The 16,817-nt window shown below is 54.0% G+C and overlaps 1 protein-coding gene across 2 annotated transcripts in view; it reads left to right on the top strand.

Annotated features, from left to right (window-relative positions):
- The window catches only part of CTXN1 (cortexin 1), an 81,231-nt gene that overhangs the window by 49,538 nt on the left and 14,876 nt on the right, over window positions 1-16,817 (top strand). Inside the window, exon 1 of one of the 2 annotated variants that reach the window (XM_038383589.2) lies at window positions 13,792-13,912. The exons of the other annotated variant lie outside the window; for it this stretch is intronic. The gene's annotated coding sequence lies outside the window, so the exon portion shown is untranslated. Of the gene's footprint in view, window positions 1-13,791; window positions 13,913-16,817 lie in introns of those variants that run through there. 2 annotated transcript variants of the gene reach the window in all.

The raw sequence follows: 16,817 nt of genomic DNA on the forward strand, positions 1-16,817 counted from the left end.
GCAGTTTCCTGGCCTGTGCTCTACAAGAGGTCAGACTGGACGATCACAGGGTCTATGGGTGGGATCCCTTGGGAAATGGGTGTGGGGTGCCCTCTGCCAACGGCACTTTGCACAGAGGGATGTGTTGGGGTGGGAAGAACCAGGCATTCAGTCCTGCAGTGACAAGTTTCCTGCTCCCTCACACAGGGCGGGGCCCTCAGCCTGCAGGCGAGAGCCACCTTCCCTGTACTGCCTGGCAGATGTGGGGGAGTCTCCAGGAAAAGCTGCAGGGAGTGACCATTAGCCGTTATGCCTGGCCAGAGAGCGAGGGTTTGCTGCATGGCAGCACCAGCTGCTCCTGGCGAGCCAGGGACGGGATACCTGGGCCCTGTCGGCTGTGGTGAACTCACCAGCCCTGCAATGGCTTAGCGGGCAGGAGAGAAAGGAGTTAATTCCTTATTGCAAATGACTTTGAAGTAATTAATGGCTCTTCTTAGCCCCAGTTTGTCCCCTGGCAGGGCTGCTTTGCCAGAGCCATTGCACTAACAATGCTGAAGTCAGGGAGAGGGATGTTTTACTTAAGGATTGGAGTTAATTAGAATGGAGCAGGCCCACTCCTGCCCAGCTTCCCCGGGTACAGCAGCAGCCTGGGCTTTCCAGTCAGATCTTGCTCCCTGGGGCACCAGAAGTTTGTTGGTGGAGGTGTGGAGAGAAAAGGTGGCTTTTTCTGCCGTTATCCAGGGCATTTGGCTGATCATCTCAGACTCAGCCAGGGAGCTCTTGAGGGCAGGGACTGTCTCTATTAGCTATGTACAACACCCAGCACCCTGACTGGGGCCTCTAGAGACTGCCACTCCAGAAAACAATAATGGTCATGCCCACATAGTGCCATGTGCTTTGGGGGTCAGGCATCCAAATCCACCCACTGGGAGCAAAGCACAGTTACCCCAGAACAGCAGCAAAGACAATGGGGCTGGGGAATGAACACCAGCCACCAACAGAGAAGCAGTGACAGCCCTGAGCCCGGCTCCCGCATGGCCCCTCCACAGGCCCGCTCCTCTCTGGGCCCATCCTGGGGGCAGGAAGTAGTCCCAGCTGGGTCTGCAAGATGGCATTCCTCTCTCCTGCAGCAGCCCCAGGTTCTGCCCCCGGATTCCTCTATGCTGCTCCATAGCAGGCAGTGAGGTCACACAGATACTGCAGCGAGGGCAGGGAAGGCCCCGGCATGGCTGTCGGATCCCAGCTGTGCCGGCCAGCCTGGCGGGGAAACGAACCACATGCTTTTCTGGCAAGCTGAGCCATGAGACGTGGAATCCCCGGAGGGCCGATGAGCCAATGCCCTGATGGCATTTTACAGTCGTTCTTCAGAGTACAATTGGTCTGCACTGTTTGTTTATTTAACTAGGGCCTTGAGCTTACCACAACTGTGCAAACTGCAATGACATTTTTAGTGGAAAGTTAGAATTTCATCCCCTGAAAAACAGCTCAGGAGTAAATCTCATTGATTTCAATGCTACACAGGAGAGACCCGTGTCCTAGGCAGGAGATAAGGGTCCTGGGACTGTGGGCTCCTCTCATTCACCCTCGTGTAAATCAGCAGTGATTCTAGTGCAGCCAGTAGTCACACCAGTGTAAGACTAGTTCAAGGGAGAGGAAAATCTGATCTCTGCCAGTCTTGATTGCTGATCTCTGGCTTTTGTAATAGGCAGTGCAGCACAGCACAATGTCTATAGCTAAGGATGTCCAACAGTTATCATTATAAGGCCTTGTTTTCAGTTGCTTATAGCTCTGCTAAACTTCAACAGTTTGGGCTGAAATTTTCCATCCCAGGATCTTCCCCAGGCTGAATTTTTGAGAATGTTTCAGCTAAAATGGTCCAGTCATTTCCAAAATGAGATTAGGAAAAAATATGTTTTTTTGTCCATGTTAAAAAATTCTTACAGTAGAATCTTACAACTTTACACACAATGTTGCCACACACATTTTACCAGGACAATAATGGTCAGCAAATTATGAGTTTTCAAATGATACCTCACAAGGCATATTTTGTATGAAATTTATCATAGTCTTGTAAAAGGGGGTGAACATATGGGTACAGACCGTCACACCTGCCTCTGCCTCTGCCTCTGCCTCTGCTTTCTAAGTGATGCTCCTGTATTTCCTTCCGCCATATCCATCTCTCTTCCTATTTCCTGGTGCCCTCTATGTTTGGGGCACCCCCCGCCCTTCCCTGGATCTTCAAGCCCCAGCCCTTTCCTCACTCAACCCTCCCGGAAAAGCCACTTCCTCTGTATTTCCCACCAATAAAATTAAAATCAATATAGGTGCCTGAGGAGTCGCCTCCAGCCCCCACCCTCCCCTCCCCTGCCCCCTGGCACTTGCTCTGCACTGCGTATCTTTGGCAAGGGCTTGAGTCTGCACGTGGCTGCCGCATAAATAACACCACCCTATATGCAGGATGCCATCTGCACTTACATGCTGGGGAGAGGGACCCGGGGTGGGAGAGGGGAGGGAATCATTGGGGCTCTCTGGGTGAAGGTACTGACTGTGCTGGCTGTTACTTCTACTCCAAGGAGTGTCTATAGCCGTCACTGGATGAAGCAGCACATTGGTCAGGAAGAACAGCCTTTAGCATCAGAAAAGGGCCTTCGGATAACTCAGGCACTGGGGCAGGAGCAGCCACTCTGGGACCTTTGCCTTGCAGTTGCCAACACACACTCCTTGCTGTTTGTGGTTCTAAGGAAACTTCTTTCAACCCCCTCCCTCCCTGCAGCACAGCCCCCTGCACCTTTGGTGACTGGCCCTCGCTATCACTTAGTTATGAGATTTATTGCACAGCCCTCTCCTCTGGCCCAAAGGCCATGCAGGGAGAGCTCCACATTTGCAGATTTCAAGGAACAGATCAATTGTAAAGAGCTGCTTGTCTAATCCTTAATAGCTTTGAAAAGCTGGGCTGGGCTCAGAGGAGTGAGAAATGAGGTGTAATGCTCTGCTTGATCAGATGATATTACGGAGGAGTCAGGTGGCGTCACATAATGCTCCCAAGTGACCTCTATTCTTTATGTCACCCATTGCTGGTGACAAATGGGGACTTCTGCTTAGCCAGGATCAGACTAGGTGGCTGTAAGTGCTTTCCAGGATAGGCGGGCCTGGAGCACACCAAGAGCTCAGCTGCTGTTTGTGGGGAGGTAATTTAGCTGTGGAATTTACACGCTAGAACTGGATTAACTCTTCTTGGCATTTCACTAACACGGCATCAGCTGGGCTCCAACAGCAGTTCATCCTGCTGCCTTCCGATCAAGAAGCCCTTTGAGAGACTAGAAGCATCCCCAGCTCTGCTCTGCAGCACATGGATGCAATCCAATCTCCCAATAAGTCAGAAGTTAATTTTCGGTAAATTTATTGCCATTGGCAGATAAATTAAAATCTTTAATCAGTGAAAACTGCATGAAGAAAGAATTATTTTAACCCAGCCATGAATGAATGCTCCTGCTTTGAGCTAAAGCATCCAAATGTGCATTTCCGATAACTGTCTTCAAAGGAGAAAATGTTCCCTGCCATGGGATTTTATCCAGTGCGATCACTGCAGTATTTTACAATATCCCTTTGTCAGCACTAAGAAAAAAGTGCTTAGATCCCATTTGCAGATTTATTGCATTTCATAGTGTGGACTAATATATGCTGGCTAACATATCTAGCTATCTATCTCATAATAATAATAGGTATTACCTGCACCATATATTCATTAGTACACATTAAGCACAAACAGCATAAGCACACATAGCTTGGCAGCTATACAGCCTAATTTGGCCTCTACCTTTGCTATAATCCTGTTCTCGCATGTTAAGGATCCCATAACACCTTGCATTAGCTGAAGTAAGCATTGGCTTAAGTAGATAGGAGAATTATCAGGATCAGGACAGATGAGTGTTTTACCATAGCAACAGGTAGGGGACATGGGCAGCGGGTGAACCCTGGCTTTGGGGAGGCAAGGCTGCTGGCCCCACCCCGCCTGCTGGCCTCAGCAACATTGGGCTGAGCTGCTGCTACCGGCCCCCCTGCCCCACTGGGCACCAGGCTGAGCCACCACCCCCTCCCACTCTCTGCCCCCCACCAGATTAAGGCCGAGCTGCCAGCCTTCTCCATCGCCAGGCTTGGCTGCTGGCCCCCTAGTGCCAGCTCCTCCCACCCCTGAAGGCGCCACCCTCCACCGAGCCGCTGGCCCCAGTGCCCGAGGAAGAGGGACATGGTGAGCAGTGAGGACGGGGGTGTGTGGAGTGGAGGAGGTGGTGGGGGTCTCAGGGAAGGGCCGGGGCCAATGTGGCCTAGGTGTCCGGCGGCAGGTCGGTGACAGCACCAGGGAAGGCTTTGCCTATTATACCTGCCACCCATGGGTAAGGAATTATTCTCACAGGCATGTACTGGAGTGTCCCAAAGAAAGAGGACAAGACATCAGATAGTTCTACCCACCTACAAACCTAGATAGTGCCTTCACTGAAGGCACTGGAATGGGTTCCCTAGGGAGGTGGTGGAATCTCCTTCCTTTGAGGTTTTTAAGGTCAGGCTTGACAAAACCCTGGCTGGGATGATTTAGTTGGGGTTGGTCCTGCTTTGAGCAGGGGGTTGGACTAGATGACCTCCTGAGGTCTCTTCCAACCCTAATCTTCTATGATTCTATGATTCACACCCCTCTTTCCCTGGGACACAAGTGTTCAGAACAAAGAGAGAAGGAAGATGCTGTGGTACCAGCAAAGCAAAGCAGAAAGCGGATTGGTTAACTCTAGTTTTAGCTGACACGCACTGTGCCTTGCACCGGTAAATAACTGTGTATAAAAATGGCTTTAGGGGTGTAACATTGGGAGCTTCTGGGAGATTCTGGGTAAGGTGGATGTAACACAGGGGCATTGGAACAATTTTTATAGTGGAGGTGCTAAGAGCCATTGAACCAAACTGTAAACCCTTTATATAATGGAAACCGCTTCAAGCCAGGGGGTGCAGTAGCCCCCGAGCACCCCTCATTCCAGCATCTATGATGTAACATGCTGCAGGAGATGGCCTCCCAAGACTGGTACGCATTGAACCTTTTCCTGTCCTATGTCATTATTACAAGACACCTGACTGACACTGGTTATTTGGTCTGTTGAGTACATTCCCTAATTAACCCCTGGGTGGCAAGCAATGGACCACACAGTTACTGGCACGTAGGTACACAAATTTTTAATGAAGGAAACACTCCCCTTTTTCTGATACAAAGTGCTCTGGTGAGTGCTGAGCTAATACAAAGGCTGGTTGCTGAGAGCCTGATTTAATTGGCCAGCTCTTTACAGGCCAGGCAGAACAAACAGCGTTGCTGTCTCTCTGGTGCAATGACTGGAATCTAGAGCCTCTGCTGCACTGGGGCTGGGGCTGTGTGGGGAGCCTGGGCAGTATTAAATCAGCGCATCGCTGCTTGTGAATGCCAGAAAGTCTGCTTCACACCTCGTGGAAGTTGTGTCCTGAATCAGGCTTCTCCAGCTCGGGTTGCTGCACTGGATGAAACCCACGGCAGGAAGGAGTCTGTCCAGTTTGCAACCCCCCTGAGAGGTTAGGGAGCTGAGGTAAGGAGGCTGTTAAAGGAAAGCCAAGGAGGGGAATTTCAGTCTGGAAGAGTAAAACCAATTCCCTGGGAAGGCCCCCTGCAGCCGGAGCTCACCCTGAACCTCAGGGCAAAAGGAGAAGGTTCAGGTGAAAGAGGAAGGGCGAGACTCGAAACCGCCATTCACGCGGAGCTAATCTGTGAGGCAGGAGTGGTCTTTTAGCCCCTGTTTGTACAGCACCGAGCGCCAGGCGGTCCTACCACAATACAGGTAGGTAACAAGCCCACTGGGCACAGCTATTGACTGAACCCTCTCGACAACACCCTAGCAACAGGGCCAGGAGATCCCAACTGCAACCCGAGGGCCACAATGCAGCACGACTCTGGATGGGCACATGTTGGTGTAAGGCCAGATTAACACCCCGGTATAACAGACATCAGGTTTTGGCCCAGTGTGAGGCACAGGACCGTGGCCCGTGGGTCAGTGGGAAGCTCGTGTGTAAAAGGCAAGTAGTGAATGTAGGGGTCAGACCAGGCCTCTGCCCCCTGTGGATATAGGAGCTGTGCCTTCTGGCTGCTGCCCGCCCTTTCAATGCCAGTGCCTGGAAGTAGGCTAGACTGTTCCGTGACTCCCGCCTGTCTTCTGTGCCTGCCGTGCTTTGTCACTGAGAGAGGCGCAGGCAGGTGCCCAGTGCTGCACCTCAGACGCGTGCGAATCAACAGCAGGGACTGCTTGGTGCAACTCGAGGGCTACTAGATACACGCTGCACTGAATGCATCCAGCGTGGCTGCTCCAGCCCGCATTCTGCTCTCACCGGCACTGGGACGGCTCCTGGGCTGCCTTCCAGCTTCACCTGCCCTGGAGACACCTATTGCAAAGGAGGCAAACAGCTTCTGATGTACTGCCTGGGCTGGAGCACGCCAGCTGGAGGGGGCAGGGCAGAGTCATGGACCAACCCCAAAGCACGGTACATGCCCAGCTGTGCTGCCTGCCAGGCTCTGTAGAGTTTGCTTTCTAAGCAAGCGCAGGAAAGAGAGTTTGGACTAGGGGTGGGAGCTGGGGATGCTCGACCTGCAGTGGGATTTCAGTCTAACCCCTCACGAGGAAGCTGCAGGTGAACAAGTTCCCGCTGCCATATTAGCATGTGGATGGGTGAGGGAAGCATGCCCATGGTTCCGGATGGTGCTGCATAAACCCCTGAGTCCAAATCAACAGGCTGCTTGGTGCTAACAGCTGTAAGCCCCTCTGCCCCTTTCTGCCCCTCCTTGGCATGGTACTTCACGGGAAACCAGATGAAGTTGGATCCAATCCTGGTGCCCCTGTGAGCCCTGCAAGCACCGGGTCTGGAGTCAGGTCCTCGGAACAAGGTCACTGTGCTTCAGTTTTGCAACAGACGGTGGGTTGTGGGTAACTCTGGGTTCAGTGGAATGACCTGCTCCCTGGCTCAGGGATGTACTATAACGCTGTGCTTTGCATTGTCCCCTGTAGAGAGGGGGTAGTTTGGCTCTTTGCAGCATGTGCAGGTTTGGCATGTGCCAAACTCTGTGCAAATGTTGTGCTGCTTTCTGAAGTGCAGCTGGAGTGTACACACCCCTGGCCATTTCTGGTGCCCGGCACTCAGTTGGTCTCCCTGTCTGGGCGCCATGCAGCCAGGTGTCACTCCCCAGGAGAGATGGATGCTATTCCCAGGCTAAGCCTGAGAGCACCCTTCTCTTTAACTGTACTTCAGCCAAACTGCTCTCCCTGCCAGGTGCCAGGCAGGGCCCTAGCCCCAGCTGGAATCTCCCTGGCCAGTTTGGCTCATATTAGACAAGGGGCTGGTGAGGCCCGACAGCCCTGTACCATGGTGGACATCACTTCTGGGACATGTGCCAAATGGCCTGTGTGTGGTCATGACTCCAGGCGGTTTGGCCTAGACATGTCTGGGTTTGATGCTGCTGTTGTGGCATAGGCCTGGCACTCTGCTCTGGCTTGGGTGACCATGGGAGGGTTATTTAAAGTTTATCTCTGCCTTGTCTTGCTGGGTGCTTTAGAGCAGGCTGATGTCAGGTGCAGAGCTCCATTACACCAAGCTGAATAGAGACATTGTGCCAGTGGCACAGATGGTGTAGCCCCTCGACTGCTCTAACTACCCCAGGGCCCAGGTTCGTGTCAGCCATTTCCCCAGTTCCCTGCCCATGTCCTGCATGCACTGAGAGGAGCTCTGGGACCACAGGGATACCGTCTCCACTTGCCTTCATAGAATTATAGAAGATTAGGGTTGGAAGGGACCTCAGGAGGTCATCTAGTCCAACCCCTGCTCAAAGCAGGACCAACCCCAACTAAATCATCCCAGCCAGGGCTTTGTCAAGCCTGACCTTGAAAACCTCTAAGGAAGGAGATTCCACCACCTCCCTAGGTAACACATTCCAGTGCTTCACCACCCTCCTAGTGAAAAAGTTTGTCCTAATACGCAGCCTAAACCTCCCCCACTGCAACTTGAGACCATTGCTCCTTGTTCTGTCATCTGCTACCACTGAGAACAGTCTAGATCCATCCTCTTTGGAACCCCCCTTCAGGTAGTTGAAAGCAGCTATCAAATCCCCCCTCCCCCACTCTTCTCTTCTATAGACTAAATAATCCTATTTCCCTCAGCCTCTCCTCATAAGTCATGTGCTCCAGCCCCCTAATCATTTTTGTTGCCCTCCGCTAGAATCTTTCCTATTCTTCCACATCCTTCTTGTAGTGTGGGGCCCAAAACTTGACATAGCACTCCAGACTGCCTTCATTTCATAGAGCACCTCAGACCCTGCAGGGCTGTCCCCAGGCAAAATCCCAGCAGCCTGGAGACTAGAGTGGGGCAAGACGTGAAAAGCCAGGGGTGTGAACAATGTCCGAATCCCAGAGGGGCTTTGTCCTGAAGCCCAACTCAGCTCCATTGGTGTGGAGGTCCCAATGTGGCCCCATTGTTCATTTCCTCAGAAAGGTCCATGGATTTTTTAATGGCAAATGGGGTCTCTCTGTTGCACTTATGCCCTGGGCCCAGCTGGCAGTTCCCTGGGGAGAGGCCCCATGCCCCCTCCCCGCCTCCCAGGGCTTGTGCACCCAGCAGAGCATTTCCATGAGAAAATCAAACCCAGGACAGGGCCCTGCCAAGAGGCAGTGAACCCCTCAGTGTTTGCATGGGGCTGTACTTCAGCATGACCAAGACCCTGCCTGCCAAATGTCAGGGGCAAAGGGGCAGGTGGGGGGCACCTGGAGGTGCTGCAGCATCCGGATCTGAATGGCAAAACGCAGAGTAGGAATTTTCACACAAAAACCCAGTGCTCCCTTTTGCAGAGCCCTGCGGGGTTGGCCACTTGCACTGCCCCCTCCATTGCATTGGGAGTGAACGATTGCCCAGAATAGTCCCACTCTTTAGGCACATTGCATGGCTGTTTTCCTGGGGGTGGGTAATTGTGGGGCAGAGGCTGTTTGGGGGGCAGGTCTGAGGGGGTTATCGTGACTTGAGCCACTTCGGGCTGTTACATCAGGGTGGCTGGAGCAGGGGCTGGTGTTGGGTTATAATCCAGATCCAGAAATTCACCCTCACCCGCTAGGGCTGGGCCGCTGCCGCACCTCACAGGAGGCTCAGTGCAGAAGGTGCAGACTGTGGAGATGGCTCTGGGCCAAGGTGGCTCTGTGCATCCGGGATTCCGCCTGCTGTGGGGGGCTGGCTCTTACTGTGGCCTCCCCAAAGCTGCCTGTGGGCTATTCTGCATCCCTGACTAGCTGCAGCACAAAATGGCACCCATTCAGAGCAGTGCCTAATCGCCCCACTGTCTGAGATGGGGCGCCGTGTCCGAGCACCTCCTGGTGACTTGCAGGCCCCACCGGTGTGAAACCCGCTATCCTTGCACTCAGCCAAAGGGTGAAATGGGGCTGCGGGTGGGATGAGAAATCCAGCCGAACCGAGGGCCAGGGCACGGGCTGCAGCAGAACCTCCCAGAGCCCCGGCTCAGCCACGAGGCTGGAACAGCAACTCCAGCCTGTTGTGTTGGGAGCACAAACATAGTTCTGATGTCATCGCTGCCACAGCTCCAGCGGGCACTCATTCCAAGCCCAGACAGGTCCCGGCCAAGGCCTGGACAAGCCTCCTACCCAAACAGGACCCCAACAGCTCCTCGCAGCTCTTTCTGCAGTGCAAGCACCCTCGGCAGCTCTGTGGGGACAGCTGCAGTGCAAGTGCAGAGAGGGCTGCGTTCTCTGTGCCTGCCTTGTTCAGCCTGGCATGGGTGAGCAACTGCCAAATCCTTAGAACTTCACCCACCTCCAGTGAGCGCTGCCCGGCTGGCACGACGGAGGCAGTTGTAATTGCTGCTGTAGAAAATCATCACCTGGTTTTTGTGCTGCCCCAGGGGACCCAAGGGACAAATGGTTCCCACATCATCACTCCTGGAGAATCCTCAGCACAAACAACCTCATCAGTAGAGATCAGATGACATCACAAGCAGCGTTAAACTGAGCTCATTTAAATGCAGCCATAATCCCCACGATGGAGCCAGGCTGCCGGACCCTGCCCGGGTCGGTGCGGACGGAGCTGGACTGCCGGACCCTGCCCAGGTTGGTTCGGATGAATCTGGGCTGCTGGACCCTGCCCAGGGGATAGGCTGGAGCAAGACACAGCTTCTTCCAGCCATCAGTCTGCACCCTGGGAAATGGATTGTTTTCTTGTAGCCAATATCTTGGTGTCCAGGCCGGTGGTGTGGAGGGGAGATTAGTAATTCAAGGCATCACGAAGCTGGAGTGGAGGCCACCTCAGTTCATGCATGACAAGGCTCTGTGATGCCAGCGATGAAGACATTGCCTGAGCCCCTGCTGCACCTGTGACGATGGCCAGTTACTAAGCCATGTGAGTGGACCATGTGGTGGCGAGCTTGCAAAGCCCTGGCTGTTGAGTGCATATGCACATCTCTGTGCCTCCACATAACGCTGTCTGCTCACAAACAGGGGCAAAGCCTGGCTGTAGGACTGACTCAGTCACCTCTACCTCTAACCAGGGTGAGGCAGCTGAGATGCAGCTGCCTGGGAGCTTGGGGAGACACAGATGATTCATGTATAAAAAGGCCAGATTAGGAGGGCAGCTCAGCTGCAGATGGTTGATCTCTGTGCAGCCTGGGATAGGGGACGGTACCTCGCTCTACAGGGGGTTATTTTAGCTAGGTAGGTGGCTACCCCTTCTCTGGGGCAGCTTTCTGTAAATATATCATGTCTAGATACGGCTGAACTGGACTCTTGGGAAAGGGCTGCCACACTCTGCCTCAGAGAGGGCTCTTTTTTGGGGATGGGCAAGTGTCCCCTCATAGCTTTGCAGAAACAAACCCAGCCCTGCACACATCAGTGCCAGGGTCTTTACTCAGAGGAGTTCTCCTATTGGCTGTGCAGGATCAGGACTCCTGGCATATATTTCCATATTGCAACCTCCATATTCTAAGAGTGTAGGCAGAGGCCAGGTCTGGCCATTCCTGCATTCCTGAAGCCATATCCAGCTGTTCATATCTCCCCAGGCAGATGATTACTAAGGTCTTGTTATTCATTTTGTAAGGAAGCCATTAGCACGCCTGGTGTGTCACCACAGACTGCACTAATTAACCCAAGTACATATTGCATGGGCCCCTTTCAAGAACGTCATTTCAATTAACAGATAAGATGGATCTTTCAGGAAGTTTCCAGATATTTATGATGAATCACCTTATTGTGGGATGGGCATCATGCTGAGGAGCATTGAACAGTGCAAGGACTTTAAATACTTTGGGTTGTAATTATACTGCCCTGACGCTGTCCTTACCGCTCGGAACATTTGTAAAGTAGGCTGGTTTTATCTATATTATTAATATTTGCAGGGTGAATATTTTATAATGGAATTTTCTAAAACTGAATAAAAATAATCATCTTCTTCTTCCATACGGCAACTTAGAAAGCAACATGAAAAGTCGATGTCCAAGGTTGTTCATCCTGAAAGGCCATTTCGCTTGACATTGTCACTTGAGTTGCTGTTCAGATGGCGAGCTGTCACTCAGCACTCATCGCAAGGTCGCAAGGACTGGTCATGCCAAAACACTGAATGGGCAGGGCCGCCCAAAGGGGGCCATCTTCCGCCCTATGAAAATAGTAACAAGAAGGAACCGTTATAACCTTTACACCAAGAGTGTCCTTTGTTCAGAGCATGTCAGGGTTTTCACAGCAGCACCAGCACAAAGCTAGACAGCTCAGATGTGCCCCTTAATAATCCACTTCACAAAAGTCTTGTGAGCACATGGAGATCTGAGGTCTTCCCCTCAGTGCCCTCGTGTGTGTCAGGATGCCTAAAGCTGTCCAGGGCCCTGCACAGAGGTGCTGGAACTAGGGGTGCTGGGGGTGCAGCCACACCTCCTGGCTTGGAGTAGTTTCCATCACATACAGAGTTTACAGTTTGGTTCAGTGGCTCTCAGCACCCCTACTATACACATTGTGCCAGCACCTCTGGCCCTGCACGTGCAAAATCCTGCTACTCAACAGAAGTAACAACAGAGGCAGTCCAGCAGAATGCTAAGGCTGGGTGAAATGTGCACAAAGGCCATTCCAGTTCCTGTGGCTGCTCGGCCCGTCTAAGCCAGTCACCCCTCCTCAGGGACGCTGCCGGGTATCAGCACCATGCCAGCAAGTGCTAGCCTTCCTAGTGAGCACTGCAATGCAATGAGTGTATTTTGAGGCCATGCATTGCTTGCTGCATCTCTTTCTGATGGGGCTGATGAACCTGCTTCTCTGTGCAACCTCTAGCTCCTGATTTGGGAACTGGGTTGAGAACATGCAGGACACCCTCTGAACTGGGCAGGTGTGTGGCTGGCAGACTCAGGGGAGTAGGACACAGAGCTTTTCCCCTCCAGGTCTGTAGAGATCAGTTCATCAGGCCAATCCCTGGTCAGGGCAGCCCAACCCTGTCAGTCTGTTTCTAGTGCTGTGCTCAGGCTTAATTTAAAATGCGCAGCTTCCATCACGTCCCTCCAGAAATGCAGCCCCAGCTGAGCTGTCTCGCTGACAACCTGCCTCACTTGTCCCCCTGGCTCTCAGATACAATCCCTTCTGCCCCCCAGAGTCACTCCCCTCCATCCCTGGGGTTTACACCCTTCAGATATACATTCTCCCATCCCCCCCATCCCTGGCTGCAGCTTAACCCAGCCGTAGGCCTCCGCCCTGAACTGTGCTCAGACATCAGCCCCAATCCCAGGACCTGCTCAGGGGCCTGGCTCTGAATCCCCCAGACTTTGGCCCAGATTCAGGGCAGTGTCTTGAGGTGCTCACACCAGCAGTGTAGGAAGCAGGGAGCCCCCAGCCGCCCACCTTGGGCATGCAGGAGAGCTGGCGTCACGTCCACTCAGAATCCTACTGCCAGGTGCGATTGCCTTGCTTTCGGGTTTGGTACCAGGCTCAAGGACCAAGCTCCTCGGGGGTTTGCTGATGCCAGGCAGCTTTCCCATGCCTTGCGTCTGCCTGCTGGACTCTCCCAGGAGCCTGTGAAATGAGGGGCACTCGCAGCTATGGGCTGCCCTGCCGAGGTGGAGCTGAGCTATGCCTGGGGTGCAGCGGAAGCAGAAGCTCACAGGGACCCCGGGGCTTGGGCTGGAAGGGGGCAAGTGTGGGGGCGGGGGCAGGAGCACGTGGAGCCCTGAAGGTGGCAATGCTGCAGGCACAGCCCAGTCAGCCTGGCCAGGTTGGCTGCTACTCCCTGCTGCAGGCTCCGGCTGACTCTCCCTTCTCGCACCGGCTGAGGGCTGCCCAGTGGCCTGGGCGGGGGCCTGGTGTGCTTACCAGCAAAGTAGCACCAACATCACGGCTGACAGACAGACAAGTGGCTCCTTCGGGGCAGGGTGGGGAGACGGCTCCCTCGGGGGGGAGGGCGGTGCAGTGTGCGTATGGGGCTTGGCACGTTGCTGCCTCTGTTCTGTACAAATGAGAGCCCTGAGCCCGACCCCTGGGGCACTGGGCTCCATCCCCACCCATGGAGCGCGGGGTCAGCAAACAGGGGTGAGGAGAAGGCAGTGCCCATGTGGCCCACGAGCACGGTGCAGCCCTGTGGCGAGTGGGAGGCGCAGACAAAGAAGTGGCCCACTGGAAGAGTTTGTGAGCTGCCCCCCAAGCGGCGAGAGAGCGAGGAGCTGTCTTGGCTCCGACTGCCGCACTCCACCTTTTATTGTAATTGATTCCTCATCGCCATAGGAACCTGCTCCAGAGCGAGCAACGAGCAGCTGCCTCCCTGAGCTCTCCCTCTCCAGGAGAGACTCGGCTCCTTCCCCTGAGATGGCAGGCGGCGCAGCCGGGAGTCGCAGGGCCTGAGGGGCTGGCCCCCCAGTGCCAGGCAGGTACCTGTGTTTGCAGGGGAGGGCAGGACAGCGTTTCAGGACAGGATGCAGCGTGGGAAGTTCCTTGCGAGGGGTCCCTGCCTTGCGATGCCAGGACTGGGGGCGTCAGGCAGACTCGGGGGTTCTCTTGCGAGGATGCCCATAGAGCCGCAGCCTGCAGGGCAGAACGGGGCAGAGCTCTGCGTCTAGGGCTGGGGCCAAGGAGCCGCTGCCTGCATATCCCTGGCACTACCCGTGTGCACGGGGATGACAGGATGGTGCCAGCGCCTGGGGCCGTGTGGGCTGACTTCTGAGCATGGGCTGCTGCCTGCCCGGGGTGAGCTGGGGTCTGACAGCCCAGGGGATTTTCCCTCCTCTCTTGGGTAGAAGCCTCACTTTGTCCTGAGTGAGATGGGGCACGGCACCGTCATCCAGGAAACCAGTGGGGAGGGCCAGCTGTCAAGGGACTGCAGGCCTCTCTGGGCCAGTCCTGCCTGGAGCTCAGAGAGGCAGCCAGTGATGCAATAGACCGCATGTGATGGCAGCACAGCAGAGCGCTCCCACCCCTGCCCTGCCTCCTGCCCCCTCCTGCCGTAGGTTAGACATGCCCTTGTGTGCTGCAGGCAAAAGGGAAACACAGAAGAGACACTGTGTCAGAGAGGCCAGAAGGGCTGCGGGCAGAGGGGGCTGGAGACCCAGGGAGAGGGGCAGGCTGTGGGCCAGGGACCCACAAAGTGACCTTTGATCTCTGGGGTCCAAGGAGGCCCAGGCAGGATCACTAGAGGCTGGCACTGGCAGCAGGGTGGAGAAGGCCACGGAGCACAGTATCCAGGGGCACAGGTGGGAGCAGGAGTGTTCAGAGCAGGGGGCTGGGGGCAGGGTACAATTCTGCCCTGGCCAGCACCTTGGGCTGGTGTTTGAACTAGTGCAAAGTGAGTGTGAAATGCCGTGGGTCTGAGTGGCAGTGTCCTGCCCCAGGCAGCTCTGGTTTGGCTCTGGTGTAAACGAGGATGCCTGATGCAGGCCAGGGTGGCACCAGCCGGTGGGCAGTGAGGCTTTCCCGACTGGTCAGGTGCTCTGTGGAAGGGGTAGTCAGTTCTGCTTTGGCCAAATGGTCATCTGCCCAAGGATTGGGCCCCTCCATGCAGCACAGGGCCTCCCAGAGCTGATTGGCACCCACTGCCAGGTACCAGAGACACATGCACTGGGGCTGCACCCACAGCAAAGACATGGAGGCAAAAGTGTGGGGGCATATTTTGCAAATTGGACTTCTACTAGGGATGCCATTTACCTCACCCACCACTGAACTGCCAGCACCTCTGGGTGAACCCTGGCAACTGTGCCGTGGTGCAGAGTAAGACTAGATAGCGTTCAGACAGAGAGTGAAGCAGAGGGTCATCTCCAGCTGGAACCACATGCAGTTGTTACTAAAGGCAGCAACTAAACCTCCTCCAAAAGCTGGCATCTCCAGGCCCCTCCCACCTAGGTAGGACTGTGCATGGGAGAGAAGGTTACACCTGCAAACTGTGATTGCCACCTCCCCTCTGCTGGGGCAGGACTGGCCTGGGGTGTAGGACTATCTTGTGGCAGTGAGCCCCCACTGCAAAAGTGAAATGAACAAAATGCCCATTGGGGTGCAATAGAGCTTTCTATGTAGTTCCATAACTATTTGTCTCTAAGCTATGTCGTATACTGTGTGTTTTCCATTACTCTCTCAATTTCATAGAATCATAAAATATCAGGGTTGGAAGGGACCTCAGGAGGTATCTAGTCCAACCTTGTGCTCAAAGCAGGACCAATCCCCAACTAAATCATCCCAGCCAGGGCTTTGTCAAACCTGACCTTAAAAACTTCTAAGGAAGGAAATTCCACCACCTCCCTCAATAACCCATTCCAGTGCTTCACCACCCTCCTAGTGAAACAGTTTTTCCTAATATCCAACCTAGACCTCCCCCACTGCAACTTGAGACCATCGATCTTTGTTCTGTCATCTGCTACCACGGAGAACAGTCTAGATCCATCCTCTTTGGAACCCCCTTTCAGGTAGTTGAAAGCAGCTATCAAATCCCCCCTCATTCTTCTCTTTTGCAGACTAAATAATCCTAGTTCCCTCAGCCTCTCCTCATAAGTCATGTGTTCCAGTCCCCTAATCATTTTGGTTGCCCTCCGCTGGATGCTTTCCAATTTCTTGATATCCTTCTTGTAGTGTGAGGCCCAAAACTGGACACAGTACTCCAGATGAGGCCTCACCAATGTCAAATAGAGGGGAATGATCATGTCCCTCGATCTACTGGCAATGCCCCTACTTTGATGCCCCTAATTTGCTGTGATGCTGGCATGGCAGGGGCTTATTGACACTGGCAGCTACCCAGTAACCCACTGGGATTCATTCGTTTGTTGGCATCAGCAGCGTTTACCGAAACAAGAAATCTAAACCCTGTAAGATTTGAATGACTGATGCTCCAGGGTAATACAGTAGAGCCATGCATGGGAACATGCTTCCCAGAAATGCACAAGCCAGCTGCAGCTCTGGGCAGGAGAACCTTCGACAGGCAGAGAGGCGGAGCAAGTGGGTTCAGTTTTGGGGGTGTGCATGGGGGAGGGCTTGCCTGCTGCGGCTTGAAGCAACCCTTTCCACCTTTCTATTTAGCATCTTCTGCCCCAAAAACTCGCGTGCTAGACATGAGCCCGTGTTTCCCTGCGTTCTGAGCAGGGGTTTGTTTTCTATGACGGTGACATTTGCAAGCACACCGAGGCTCTCAGTAGAGAGACAATACAACAAGAGACCAGATGTTAACAACCATGGGCATGCAGGGCCTGAACCTGTGAGAATCGAGTGCCCTTAAATTCCAGCTGACGCAGAGGAGGCGCCGGCAGGGTCATGCCCTGACTCTGAACACCAGCACCTTGACAATGCCTAGCATTA

This window comes from Dermochelys coriacea, chromosome 25 (assembly GCF_009764565.3).
Source record: "Dermochelys coriacea isolate rDerCor1 chromosome 25, rDerCor1.pri.v4, whole genome shotgun sequence".
In the NCBI taxonomy this organism is placed as follows: domain Eukaryota; kingdom Metazoa; phylum Chordata; order Testudines; family Dermochelyidae; genus Dermochelys; species Dermochelys coriacea.